Source organism: Protopterus annectens, chromosome 2.part2, assembly GCF_019279795.1.
Source record: "Protopterus annectens isolate FY-2018-M chromosome 2.part2, PAN1.0, whole genome shotgun sequence".
NCBI classification, from domain to species: Eukaryota; Metazoa; Chordata; order Ceratodontiformes; family Protopteridae; genus Protopterus; species Protopterus annectens.
In genome coordinates this window covers 538,281,068-538,296,740 of record NC_056730.1, presented here as the reverse complement: position 1 = coordinate 538,296,740, position 15,673 = coordinate 538,281,068, and positions in this window count along the sequence as shown.

The following is a 15,673-nucleotide window of genomic DNA, read 5'->3' as shown; positions in this document are numbered from 1 at the left end:
ATGGTTAGTTTATTGTGCCTCTGTCTAGCAGGGACCCAGAAGAGATCCCAGGGGTAAACTTACGATCTCCCATCCACTCGTCAAGATTTTTCTTGAATAGGGTCAGTGAGGGGCGCTGCCTAACTTGGACTGGGATTTTGTTCCAGAGTGAGGGGAGTCTCTGGGATATGAATCTGTCCCTCCAGCATGTCCTATTTATTTCTGTGCTGAGGTTTAAGTCCCTGGAGCATGTAGCTCTAAGGGATTTGGATTCCCTGAGGTGGAGCATGCCCATTAATTATGGGTTGGACATGGCTTTATACGTCAGGCACAGATCGCCTCTGAGTAGGTGGTAAGCAACTGAGTAGAGCTGGAGTTTCTTTAGCTGAACAGCATAGGGCATCTGTTTGAGTCCCTTGATCCTGTTGGTGAGGTACATTTGGGATCTTTCCAGTTGCTGCAGGTGTCGGGTAAGGTACATCCCAAATGGGACATTGTATTCAATTATGGGCCTGATGAGTGAGAGTAGAGGGGCACAATGACCTCTCTTGATCTAGATGTGAAACCTTTCGTGATAAGGTGGGCTATATAGAAGGTCTTTCTAACTACTTTGGCAACGTGATTGTCAAAGGAGAGATTACTATCTACTTAGGTCTCCAAATCCCTAATTACTTCTTCGGTACTTAATGGATTACCACCTATGTGGTAATTTGTGGGCACTTTGTTTTTCCCAAAGGGGATGACTATGCATTTTTTGGCATTTATCTTTAGGCCATGGCTCTGGCACCAATCATCCGTCTCTGTGAGACCCTTTTGGAGGATGCTTGTGTCAGCTGGAGAGTCGATTATGGCACCCAGTTTGCAGTCATCTGCGAACTTGGTCAGCCATAGTCCTCCTGTGTTAGCCTGTACCTCAGAGAAATATATACCAAACAAGAGAGGTCCCAGAACTGAGCCTTGTGGGATGCCACTTGTAACTGGTTTAGAGTCTGACATGGCACCTACAATTCTGACCATGTGGGTGCTATCCCTGAGCCAGTTTGCAACCCATCTTGTGACATATGGGTTGATATTTAAGCTGGTGAGCTTATTTATGATGCCCGAGTGGGGTATTGTGTCAAAGGCTTTTGCGAGGTCCAGGTAGGCTATGTGGACTACCTTCCCTTCGTCTATGGCCCTGGTAACTGTTTCAAAGAAGTCGACCAGGTTCAAGAGGCAAGATCTGCCCTTAACAAAGCTGAATTGGGTAGGATCCAGTGTCTGGAGGTTCCCGATGTCTTTGTTTATGAGTTCCATGATGATACACTCCATAGCTTTGCAGACCAGGCTAGTCAGGCTTATAGGGCGATAGTTTCCGGGGTCCATTGCGGCACCACCTTTGTGGAGCGGGACCACTGTTGCTGTACGCCATTCCTTAGGTACATATCCTGTAGTAAGACTGAGCTTGAACAGTGACTTTATGTGAGGGTTAAGTTCTTCTTGAAGCTCGTGTAAGACGCAGCCCGGGACACCGTCCGGTCCCATTGATGCTGTGTTTTTTGCTTTGGAGAGGGCAGCTCTCACCTGTTCATCTGTGATGTCAGGGAGGATACACTCTGGTGGGATGGACATTTGCTCTTTTGGGGCGGAGGGGTGGGGGGAGAAATTTGCACTGAACCTGTCTGCCAGGATGTTGGCAATGTCTGTGGGTTCAGTGTATTTTTATCATTTTGCACTAACTCAGAGCATATCTGGGAGTTGCCACCCAGGTTCCTGACATAACTAAAGAAGGCCTTGTGATTGTCTTTAGTGTCTTGTGCAATTTTTCTTTCGAAGCTGGCCTTAGATGATTTCATGAGGGATCGTAGCTTCTTGCTAGCACTGATCAGAGATGCCTTCCCTTTTTGGGATTTTGCTCTATCATGTAGTAGCTTCCTCCTTTTGTTGTATAGCTTATTTATGGCCAGGGTCCACCAGACAGGTCTCCTGCCTTTGGAGGAGTGAGTCTTGGTTTTATTTGGGATAGCACGATCCATGCATTCCTGTAGGTGTCCATATAATGCGTTTGTAAAGGATTCTGCAGTTTGAGCCATATTTTCCACTGGCCCAGGGTCTTTGAAGGATATCACCTCGGTTTTGAGAAGTGTGAAGTTTACTTTTGAGAAGTTCTTCACCGAGGTTACCTTGGCTGGGGGTGGGGACAGGATATGGATGTCCAGTGAGATTAATTTATGGTCTGACCTTACCAATGAGGAGTATACCTCTGGTGTGGAACATAGAGTCCCCATGTTGGTTATGACCAGGTCCAATATGTTTCCCCTCTTGTGGGGGTGGTGACCAGTTGTTCCATAGCATTTGAGTTTATAAATTCTAGGAACCATTGGGTGAGGGTGTTGGGGCTTGAGTAGTTTTCCCAGTCAATGTTTGGGTAGTTGAAGTCACCCAATATAATGGTGTTTGGAGAGACCTTCATATTCTCCAGTGTTCTCAGGACAGCCGAGTGGGGTTCCTGAGTTTGCACATGGATGGTCTCCGATGCTTCATGCAGTGCTACTAACCTGGAGGTGTGGGTATCTTTGATGTATGTGGATACTCCCCCTCCTTTTGTGGTTCAGTCTGAGTTTTGTGGCCGAAAAGCATGGTATGAAGTATAACCTAGTAGTGCTGGAGTGCTTTCGGGAGCCTTGAACCAGGTTTCTGTTACTGCACAGATATCGATATTCTCCATACTGAGGAGAGCCTCGAGTGCGTGCATTTTGATGTTTAGACTTCTGGCGTTGAGCAGCATTACCCTTAGTTTCTTTTTCCTTGTATTGTCTATGGAGATGGGTTTGTCTTTTGAGCCTTGCGTAAAAAAGGCACTATGGGAGTGGCAAGAGCCTTAACCAGTATTCGAAAGCCCAGGGGTGACAGGTGCAATCTGTCCCTAGTGAAGCAATGTGGCTTGTCGAGCATGTCATCCCAGGCTGACAGACACTGGATCCCTTTTGAATGACACCAATACTTTAGCCAATTGTTAAAACTGATCATTTTGTCTTTATACCATGGCATCATTCTTGGTGAGGGTAATATGCTACTCAAGGTCAGGGTCATACCGGCCTGGGCTACATGATCAGAGAGCTCCTCTATGTTTCTTTTCATGTAGTCCAGGGAGGTACGTCTCAGGTCATTCACACCAGCATGGACAATGACGGAGTCATATTTGTACTTGCTTTGGAGTGACCTGAGTGCATGTGTTATGTGGCAGATCTTGGCACCCGACAGACAGCTTACAGTGACCTTCTCCTTGTTCAGCCTGGTGAGTGGGACGTCAGTGTGTCTGACCATAGAGTCACCTATTACAAATGTATTAGGTGTGTTGTTTAGCCTTAAGGGCAGTGACTGTGTGGCACACTGACTTTGTGAACTATGTGATACGTGGGTATTGTTGTGGGGTAGCAGTTGTTTGGGTGTCTACTTTGGAGGTCTCTGCTGCTTAGGCAGATTTTCATTTAGAGCCTCCGAATATGTTTTTGTGTGTTTATGTGTTTGGTTTGCTGTTGCTATAGGTCTATGTGAGACTGGATTTGTGGTGTGTGTGGTTACCTTCTCCTCCTGATTGACTGTGCCAGTCATGGGTCGAGAGAGCTCAGCCCCCAGTTTGGCTATATAGTTGCATCTCTCACATATATTTGAGTTTATTGGGAGGAGGAGAGGGTTGTCTGTGTACATAAGGCAGTTGTAACATTGCCTCAAAATTCCCATATTCACCGGCTGGACTGGAGAGTACACACGAAAATGACCCTTGGACATGTCAGGATATTATGATGAAATACTTTTTGACTGATCAAAAAGGATCAATAGGGTGTTAAGTGTTTAAAACAGTATAAGAGGGGTTTAGTGCTTATGTTTGTTGGTGTTTTGGAAAGATTATCTGCAAAGGAGTCTAGACAGAACCATGACACTTCCTTCAGCTATGTCATAAATAGCAATGTACACTCATATATGTCCTGAGTCAGGGCCAACTGTAAATGACTGACAATGCCAAAATCCTGTCAGACAGGCCCATACATACATACCCACCTCCCACTGACAAAAGGCTCTATCATCATACCAGGAGATATCACATGTAGAATGGGTAAACAGCTCCTTCCGAAGATGAAAACATGGCATCAATTGCATTACATTGTTTCCCTATATGTGTCATAAGTGAACTGCAGAACAAACAGACCCTGCACCTGAACAGTCTGTTGAGCTTCACCCTCTCTACAGGATATGAAACTGTTGAATGGGTTGCAGCAACATATGGCACACTCCACAAGTGTTGGTGCACAACAGACCATGGGAACTATAGTCTTATAAACCTATGAAGTCTGATCTGCAAGGCCATGGAGTCCATCATGATTGAAGTCATAAACAGAGCTACTGGAAGCCTACAAACACACAACCCTACTAACGTTGGTTTGGTCATGGGCAGATCATGGTTCCCAAACCTGCTAGTCTGTTTGCAAGGCAGCCACCCAGGACATACATCACTGAAATGAGCTACACACATCCCACATAGACTTTGAATAGCCCTTTTCCAACATCCCAGACACGTCGTATCCACAAAATCAACAACCTGAGCATAAATATGTATTGTCATATGATGGATTGGCAACTGGTCCACAGATAGATCACATAAGCTAAGAATTGTGGAGTCCGGTTCAAGCTGGTAACACCTGCTGTCCCCCATGGCTCAGTCCTGGGATTGCATAAAACAAAGTGCACACACATTAACATGTCTAGTCAGATGATGTCAGCATCCTACAAATATAGCAGGAGAAATGAAAGCACCCAGTAAAGCATATAATGCGTCATGTTAAAATGCGTATCTCACTAGTATCATAACATAGTTAGATAGGGGTTTAAATCCTGCAATTGCTGAGTGTGTGTGTGTGTGGGGGGGGTGTATGTTTGTGTGTGATTCCCTTTGAGAGGAGTGCCTTTTTGGAGACTAGGAAAACACCTTAAAAGAGGTATACACCTCTTTGGCAAGTCTGATGATGTCAGCATCCAACAAATACAGCAGTGGAAATAAAAACTCCCAGTAAAGCATATAGCGTGTGGTGTTAATGCGTATCTCACTACTATCATAGCATAGTTAGGTAGGGGTTTGAATCCTGCAATTGCTGAGTGTGTGTGTGTGTGTGATACTGTTGGTCAATGTGTTGTGGGTTTTGCTTTTACTACTGTATGACATATCAGTAAAACAACAGTATGTGCATTGCACACGTCAGGTATCTGTGTGGCAAATACATATATGTACATGTGACCTCAATTAGTTCATAGGTGTGAAGCCTGCTTTCTACATGAATACATCTGTTACCTTTGACAGATTGTGCTGCTGCTTCTCAGACCTTAGGTCACATATGTATGTTTATGACAAGGCCAGCCACTGTAGTGATCTGTGGCCTAGGTCATCTGTGTCACACCCATGATAGTTTCTATAGAATAGTGTGAGTGAGGGTTCATGCCTGGGGTATATTTCAGACATGTTCAAACACAACAAAGTCTGTCAATAATGGACATTCATTATAGGTGTACAACAACTTCGTGGATATGCATACAGACCCCTTATTGTTTATGTGATACACCTAGGGACTTCAGAATACCTTTGGAAATGTGAATACCAAAGGACAGATGACATAACACGTGGCTGTATGTACACATCAGTACCCGTTCTACATGTTGTGGGCTACTACCCATGTGGTACTGTCAGGATACTATGTTTAGTAAATGTGGATGACTATGCTATAGTTGGCTTATAGCTTTACAGCATGGGTTAGACAACAGGTATCTGGCTGTATGATACCCTTGTGGAGGATGTGTCTCATCCGGAGAATGCATTGTAGGCCACTGTATGCATTACCAGATGTGGACGGACATATCCCTAGTGTGTTTGCTTCTACCTAAGAGGGCTACATGCCAAACAGGAGTGGTCCCAGGAATGTGTGGCAGTCAATACCACTGGTTACTGGTATAGTATAGTACCGGAAGGATTCAAATGCTACTGAGTATCCTACATCTGTGTAATTTGTCAAGACATCATCTAACAATTGGTTATAGTCAGGCTGTTGAGGTTGTGTATACTACCAGAATGCAAACCAATGACAGATAGTAACAGTATCACCCACAGCATAGTGTCAAACCATGTCATACACACATGTGTACCCAAGTTAAAACATATGTGTAGTAAAATGCATACTGGCCACCAATAGAAACTATGAAGTGTTAACACTGTAATACATGGCATGTCACCCTTCCCATGTGTCCACTATGCACGTACATGCAGACAGTGCACCTCCAACATGTTCACAAATGTACACCTGCAAATCTGTACTGCACACATCACACATACTGTCCACTCACCAACACATACTGCCAGAACTACACACATCAGCCAAGTGGCACATGGGCGGACAATACATTTTTGGAATTAACACTGGTGTAAACAATACTACATTGATAATCATAGCTTTAATACATCATGCCTGCTCAGATATACCTACAAGGATATCATTACACTTTACTGTTGACAACATGCTAACATTGCTACACTGCTATTAAGTCACCCTGTGCATCAGCACCATGTTAGCCTGTTTCTGCATCAATGTTACAGATGACAGGAGGTGGCACAGTTTCATCATATGCACAGGGTGTGTTGTTGGTTTGCCAGAGCCCAACATTGACCCATCCAATCGACATATATGTGTGTGTGTGTGTGTGTGTGTGTGTGTGTGTGTGTGTGTGTGTGTGTGTGTGTGTGTGTGTGTAAGGGACAACAGTACAGCATGGGTCAATGTTGATGTAATGTGTCTGTGTATGTGTTAGCCCTAGGTGTTTGGTTTATGTGTGTGTGTCTGCATGCACACAGTTCCGCCATGTGGCTGCCAAATACGGGAGGTTGTGGGACAGCCACAGAATGTACCTGCCAGGCTGTACAGATCACTGTCTCTGGCCACGGACACAGTACCTGTGTCTGGCAGAGGTGCCATGGAAAGTATCTGGTACTAAGCCAAGACTGGGTACTATCATCAGAGGCAGAGGGATGTCGACTGGACCCATGTCCCTGCTGGGACTAGCCAGAGCCACGTGCATGCAGTCTTCTGTGACGGTCTATTGACAGCCCAGCCCCAACATTGCTGGGGCTGGTACTGCCACTACGGGAGTGGCTGTGACTTGTGTGTCATCCACGACGACTGCCAGCCAATGATGTTGCTGGCATACGTCCATATCGACGTCTCAGCCGTCCTGCACGGTCCTGGCACATGGACATGACATTATGGAGGACATCTAATGTCTCCCCCAATGTCTATCAATGACCTCGGTGTAATTACGGACGGCACCGGCAAGGTCACGGATACTGTCATTGATAGCGGTGTTATGGGCCACCTGCGCCCTTAGTCCCTGTCTGGTGTACCGTTCCATACATGCCTGTGCCTGCATTACAGCCCGGAACATACCTGAGGTTGTAAGACCTGTGGGGGCACGTCTGCCAGAGGCATTATGACCAGCAGTGCTCCCACGAGAACCCCTGGACATCTGCCTATGTGGTACCATTCCACAAATCTGGTTATGGCTGCTGTGAGGGGATGCATGTACCATAGATACCACACTATCCTGGTCAATGCCTACTGTATGCTGTCCCTCAGCTAAGGCCACTGGTGATGAGGGATGTATTGGCAGTATGAATGTGCGCATAGATGGGGTGGAAAGCTGTGTACTGTCGATTGGCAGACCAACGACAGACACTGTCAAACCTGCCTGTGCCACAACACATGTATCATCATTTCCACTATTTGTGGCAGTGACTTAAGGTTCCCTGCTGCACTCAACCAACACAACCTCAGCACCTGTGAGAGGAAGACAGGAAACACACTTTACAATCTGTACATTATGTTAGCACACATGCACACATGCACACATGAACACATGAACACATGCACACATGCACACATGAATACATGCACACATGCACACATGAACACATGAACACATGCACACATGCACACATGCACATATGCACATATGCACACATGCACACATGAACACAAATACACTACTCACTAAAGTTCACACACACACACACACACACACACACACACACACACACACACACACACACACCAACAGCAATCCAGAACATACTCATTAGTGGTTGATGGTGGAGTACAGTATCACAAGCCAAAGAGTCCTATCACACGTGTCAGCATGCAGGATGTGTGTTGCTCAACAGCATGCAGTGCGAGTGTAGAGAGTCCTTGTTAATAACAGTATACATGTCTTTGATGCACGTGTGTTGTTCAATGATTGGCCTCACCCTGGAACACAATGTGTACATGGACACAACATTGCTGTGCAAGTATTAACTGCTTTTCAATGTCCTGTGCGCCATCACTCATAGGTATACATACCATGGCTAGATGCACACAACTGTCAGGTGTATAGCAATGAATGCTATGTGTAGTACTGTAGTTACTGTAACTGGATGTAGTGTAGTACCATGAGCTATCATCAGGCAGCATCATGTGGTCACTCAAGGCCACTAATATGTGCCACACTGGCAACTATCTTGCTGTACCTGAACTGCAGTACTGTGGCTACATTAACCATTTCACAGGCAGTTGTTACATGGGTATGTAAGGTGTTCAATAGGGAGCATTGCCTAACATGAATGTGTTGTGTGTTGAAGAGTGTCGCACCACCCCATGATAGGCCTTTACCCCTCAGGTATAGTATGTGTGCTGTGTGGATGACATTTGGGATACTGGAGTCTGACCTTACAACAGGTGTCTAAATACACCATGTGTATCATATTAACACTTACTGCATATGACAAAGTGGTGTATGTTGTGTGCATGTGTATTGACTCTGCCTATACAATGTCCACTACAGTGTACCACAATTGTTTGGGATGCTCTGTGTATTGCAGGTGTTTGAGGCAGCTACTCATGTTGTGTCCACAAGTGCCGAAAATCACAAACTACAAACCAAGACAGAACCTAAGCAGGCGAACGCTCCCAAATGAATTTATTCACAAAATAAATGTAAGCAAAGTACACAACCAAGCTTTTGGTGAGCTCAGTGTCTCACCTTCATCAGACAACTTACAAGTCAGACATCAGTGTTTAAATACAATTACATCAATTAGTCAAATGCAATCAATCTTATTAACACATTGTCAAGAGAGTGTCAGGTTTAAAGTGTAAAAACTATCAACCAGAAACTTCCTGAAGTTAGTAAATAAAGTGATACTTCATTAACGTGTCACCAGTTTAAAACAAATGTTAAAATGATGTTTAAAATATGTGCAAAAATAATTTAACATAGGGTTAGAAACCAATGAAAGTGTTGAACATCAGGTTCTGCAAGTTTTTGTACTGCAGAACATGTTTTATCCACTTGAGCATGTGCACAAAAAGGTTATATATATAAACACACAAAATTATAAGCACACAAATGGTTTTGAATGTGTATATTTAATTAGTTATACCCTTTTATTATAGTTTTTGTGCAGTTTGCACATATTTTAAACATAATTTTAACATTTGTTTTAAACTGGTGACACGTTAATGAAGTATCACTTTATTTACTAACTTCAGGAAGTTTCTGGTTGATAGTTTTTACACTTTAAACCTGACACTCTCTTGACAATGTGTTAATAAGATTGATTGCATTTGACTAATTGATGTAATTGTATTTAAACACTGATGTCTGACTTGTAAGTTGTCTGATGAAGGTGAGACACTGAGCTCACCGAAAGCTTGGTTGTGTACTTTGCTTACATTTATTTTGTGAATAAATTCATTTGGGAGCGTTCGCCTGCTTAGTTTCTGTCTTGGTTTGCAGCTACTCATGTTACTGGGATGTGTATAGTCCCACAGAAAACATGCAGAGCATGCATTATGTGTAGGTGTTTTACATGTGTATATGGCCTACAACTCACCTATGACATGCACATTCTATTTGCTATATTAAATGTAGAACACTCACCAGCATGGGTCTGCTGTCTTGCTGTCACACCAGAGGGAACTACAAGGATATGAGACAGTTTGTCAGTGTCAACAACTATGGCATTGCTGCTGTGAGTTTGCAATTTTACAGTAGTAAGTAGTACAACTGGTGACAGTCACAGGCATGCAGATTATGTTCCAAATTATCAGTATTGCACAACACCAGGCTCCACATGTTCTAAATACACAGTACACATCTGACATATGCATGTTCTAACAATCAAGCTAACAGTAGTCTACAGATATGCCATGTTACCTGCATGCTCCGAGTCAACTTACTGGGTGACTCCAACCTCCATGATGACATATGTCTGTTGTAGTGGTTGGCCTGGAGCCACCACACTGAGGAGCAGTTCTTCCACTCTGGTGAGGGGCGGATGTAATGCTGCACCACCACCTGTGGCAAGCTGTTGTCTGCGGACATCAGAGGCATGCTGTCGGACATGTCTAATTAAATCACTGCAGTGATGGCGTACCTGCTCATACGTCCGGTTATGCATGCCTACGTCATTCACCCGACGGACAACATCTTGCCAGAGTGCAGTGCGCTCATGTTGGTCCTGGCTGGTTCTGGAGAACAGCAGGGTGTGATGTTGTAGTAGGGTGGATAGTATTATTTCCTCCTCTTCAGGGGAATATGCAGGGTTGCGATGGTGAGACATGTCCCTGGAAGACAATAAAACAATAATTGTGAGCAAGTCATGTGGCACACATAACATTCTAAAGTACAGATATCAATGAAATGCCATATATAGCAACCTATTGGCTGTCAGTAGATACACACTTTTAATACCACATATCAGTGCTCAGCCCACAACTGCCTGACAGTGCCTGGCACATTCTATATATGAAACCATGTTCTGCACAGCAACAAAGTGAAACCAGTATGTAAGACTATACAACAGTACATGGCACACTGTATGTGACACAATGCACCGCCTAGCTACAGGAGGTATATATCAAGCTAATGCATGAAGAAAGATGTCATCCATTGCAATGAATGTAAAGTACAGTTACAGTATTATCAGTATGCCACAGTAGTCTTTGATGCCAAACCCCTGCCTAACATATGTGCACAGTTGTTGATACAGGTGGCATACTGCTGTATTAGACTATACATGTTGCTAGATGCACACATATACCCTGTAACACAGATATGATTGAGGGCATGGTACAGGCATAATTACACACACATCAGACATACATACAACACACAAATGTATGCCAACCCAGATGAGCTTTACCTGTGTACCATACAGTACTGTGTGTCACTACTTACAAAACCTTATGCCTGAGGTATGTAATCTGTGAGGACTACAGGGAACACACAAAACAGTGTTTCCAAGCAATGTGAACATACACCATACTGTACTGTTTAGGCCTACAGCTTCAGGTAGTACTACAGTTCATATGGAAGTTGGATTCACCAACAGTACCACTCACTAAGCATACATGTATTGCTTTAGCCTACAATGGAACACCACAGTCAACAACAAGGGACTAAGTCACACCATATGCCATACTACTTTTTCTGCCTAGCAATAGCATACACATCTTTTGCTGGGATCACTGCTGGGACACAAACTACCATGACAGAAACAATTTCACACTAAGCTATCACACCTTTACAGACCTTGCACACATTCACCAACACATTCACCATCACACTCAGTCAACCTCACATAGCAATTATTGCACTAAGTACATGTGTGTGTGCATCGTGTCATGGGTAGGTAATATGCTATTGGCCCTATGGCCTACAGCAGCCTAGCCATATGCTACCCTGGCCTTTGACACACATGTAATTTAATTTCACTTGCACCTGTCAACCAGAGCCACAGAGGTGATTCCCAGTGTGTATTTCCTATCTCTCAAACAATCATCAGGAGTATTTATGACAACTGCTAATGAGGAGCTTTGTTTGCTATTGATAGGTGGTTTGTTCCAGAGTATGGCATGTCTCTGAGTTAGGACTCTATCCCTCCAGCATGTGCTGTTTAGTGAGCTGACAAGGTGTAGGGCCCTAGAGCGTGTATCTCGGAGGGATTGTAATATGTTCACGTGGAGGATGTCCAACAGCTATGGGTGTGACATAGCTCTGTATGTTAGGCAGAGGTCACCTCTGGGTAGGCGGTATGCAACACAGTGTAGCTGTGGTTTTGTGAGTCAGTCTGCATAGGGCATCTGTTTGAGGCTGGTATTACTCTTCATGAGGTATGTCTGTGGCCTTTCCAGTTGCTGTAGTTGGCATTATACTCTCTAATGGGTTTTAAGTGTGATAAGTGGAGGGGAACGCTGACCTATATTTCCCTAGATGACACACCTTTTGTGATGACGTGTACCACGTAGACAGAGTACATGACCAGTGTGGCACTGTGATTATCAAAGGGGAGGCTACTGTCCACCTGTGTCCCATGTTCCCTTATCACACCTTCGGTGTTAGGTAGACTACCACCTATGTGGTAGTTAATGGGTACAATGTTCTGGCAAGAAGGGATGGCACTGCAGTGTCAACACAGAGCTTCAGTCCATACATTGGTCACCAGGCACCTGTTGCAGTAAATATACCCCATGTGTCTCTCCCTCTATATATATATATATATATATATATATATATATATATATATATATATATATATATATATATATATATATATATATATATCAATATCTATCTATATATATAAATAAATATATATATATATATATATATATATATATATATGTGTGTGTGTGTGTACACATACATACACACATACATATAAACATCCATTGCTGTACATATAGATGTACATATAGGCACATATACAGTCCACTATTCATGGTGGGAATATCAATTATGTGACAGTTGTGAGATATACAGTTATGTAATAATATTGCACAGTGTTGTGCAGATTGCATTGAAGGTGTCCTCAGCCCATGTAGCTTTAGCAGGCCTCACTGCAAAACTGACAGAGGATACCCACAGTGTTTAACCACCACATGTCATATACCAGCACTGCATGCTGTTTTCTATGCCACACACTACAACCTACATAGAAATATGCACATAACTACCTTCAACAACGTATATATATATATATATATATATATATATATATATATATATATATATGGTTCTAGGTTATAACACCGACAGCACACAACATCGACAACGACATCACCGACACCACATCATCGACAGCTCACAAACACGACACCACACACACTCAACACATCATCACAACAACCAATAAACAAAACAAATTCCCTGACCAAAAACCACACACACAACACAAGCACACCTAAATCCTAACAAACAAACACTAAACCTTACATACACAACTATCCACTACCTAACGAAACCCTAACCCTAAGGTCCATCACTATCGCACACTAACCTAACCCGCTCCCTGACCCTAACTCACTTAACTCGCCCCTAACCCAAACAAATTCACTACTGCACCTTTACCTAACCCGCGCCCTAACCCTAACTCACTTAACCCGCCCCTAACCCAAAAAATTCACTACTGCACCCTTACCTAACTCGCGCCCTAACCCTAACTCACTTAACCCGCCCCTACCCCTACAGACCGCCAACATCGCACACTTACCTTACTCGCACCCTAATGTCCGTCACTACCGCATACTTACACATCCTTTCCCCATCTCGGTGTTCTCCGCGTCGGTGTTTTCATCCATCGATCTTCTCGCATCGGTGATTTCGCTGTCGGTCTTCTCATCTGTCGACGTTGTAACCTAGACCCATATATATATATATATATATATATATATATATATATATATATATATACACACCCTTCACAAACAGTTGCAGTATGTCCCTTGCCCTATTCACATGTACAGATACATAGAGATACGTAGTGCTGCCACATATGGATGATTCACAGTATGTAGAGTACTCTTCATAAACATCTACTACATGCCAGCGAATGCATATGTGTTACATACCTTTCCTTTGTATTGCTCTGTTCCGTTTGTTTTTAATGGAAATAATTTTTTATTTTTTTTATTTTGTTTTGTTTTGTTTTTTTCTCTGTCTGTTGCTCTTTCTTTTTCCGTGTCTCTCTGTTTCTGTCTCTTTGTCTGTCTTTGTCTGTATCTGTGTCTCTGCCTCACCTCACCGGTCTTTTCTGCACTGGAACAATGGCATTGTCACAGTTGGTTGCTAACAGTACATGGCTACATCCTTTGATATTTCTGTGTTGTACTCCTACATAAGGGTATGCTTATGGGACTCATTCCAAAGCTATTTGCAGAGTGTGTAACAGCAGAAAAGCTGATATGCGTGTGTGTTTCTGCCTCTGCCAGGCCAATGATACACTCAGGTATATGTTTGAACAGCCTCAGTGAAAGGTACATATAAGTGAGGTACACCTGTATTATATTACAGACATTAAGTTGAGACTGTGAGAGAATCAGAGCATATGTATTAATACACCTTTTCTGACGTGCATGCAGTGTGTACTCTTACTTATTGACATTATTCATTAAGTGTAATTCCCCACTTTTCAACCTACCATCAGTACTTTTCAGAGCGATTCTGAAAGACAAAGCTAACATTTGTTAATGTATCAGGGACATCCCTGAAAAGCAGTCACAGTTTGGAAGTATGGCCTCTGCCCTATTCAAATATGCCAGTGTTTATCCTGCTCTGATACTGTGTGGGGTTTGTAAAGTGCTACTGTAACATTATTTCCTGCTAGAATGGCTGGTTCTCTTTTCACAGTCATGTCATGCAATTCCACAACAACTGCTGGTAAAGATCCACAGAATAGGATTTGTGTCATGGCATTCCTATTTTCCCTTTACATTCACTCATCGTAATACATGATATATTTATTACAGCACCAACTTGTTGTATATCTACTGTGGCCTAGTGGTACTTCATGCAGAGTAGTGTGTCCAAGGTCTGGGGTTCAAGACCAACAGAGGTGTTTTATTTTGCTGCTCAGCAGAACAAGGGCCCTGCCATGCAGAGTGACTAAGGCACTTTTAAGCAGTTGTAAGCGGGTTTGTGTGATGCTTAGCAATACTTAGCTAAGTGCACACGCGCTCAAACCCACTAACTACTGCTTAAAAGTGCTTACTTCCACTAACCCCCACGCTAATTTCTTTGAAAGAAAAGAAAATGGGGAGATAGGAAAGTGGTGAAAAAGGGGGCACAAAGAGGGAAAGACAGTAGGGAAACAAGCTCAGGATGTGCAGGACGGGTGTAGGGAAGGTCCATAGCTGCCCATTTCTTTACCAGCAACAGCTGTGCATATGCAATAAATTTGGAGTGAAATTTGAAACCTTCCACCCCTGAGAGAGGGGTGAGGACAACAAAGTATGTTGTACTGCCAATTATAATTATCAGTTTACATGTTCAGCGGACATGTGTGCGAAATGGGCAGCTATGTATGGGGCGTAATTTTTTTGTGGGAACAGATTGCTTTTATTTTTTTCAGGTGAGAGTGGAAAGTGAGGTAGAGGAAGTAGGTATATTTGGGGAGGTAGGTTGGGGAGGTAAACAGACAAGACAAACAAGATGCATACAGGGGCGGAGTATGACACATGGGATGGGTGAACACAATTGACGGGGACGGATGTTTGGAAATCGCAAGCCCATGAGCCCACAGATGGTAACAGTGGAACTGAGATCCCCACACATGGGCAGTCATCATTGCACATTTACAGCC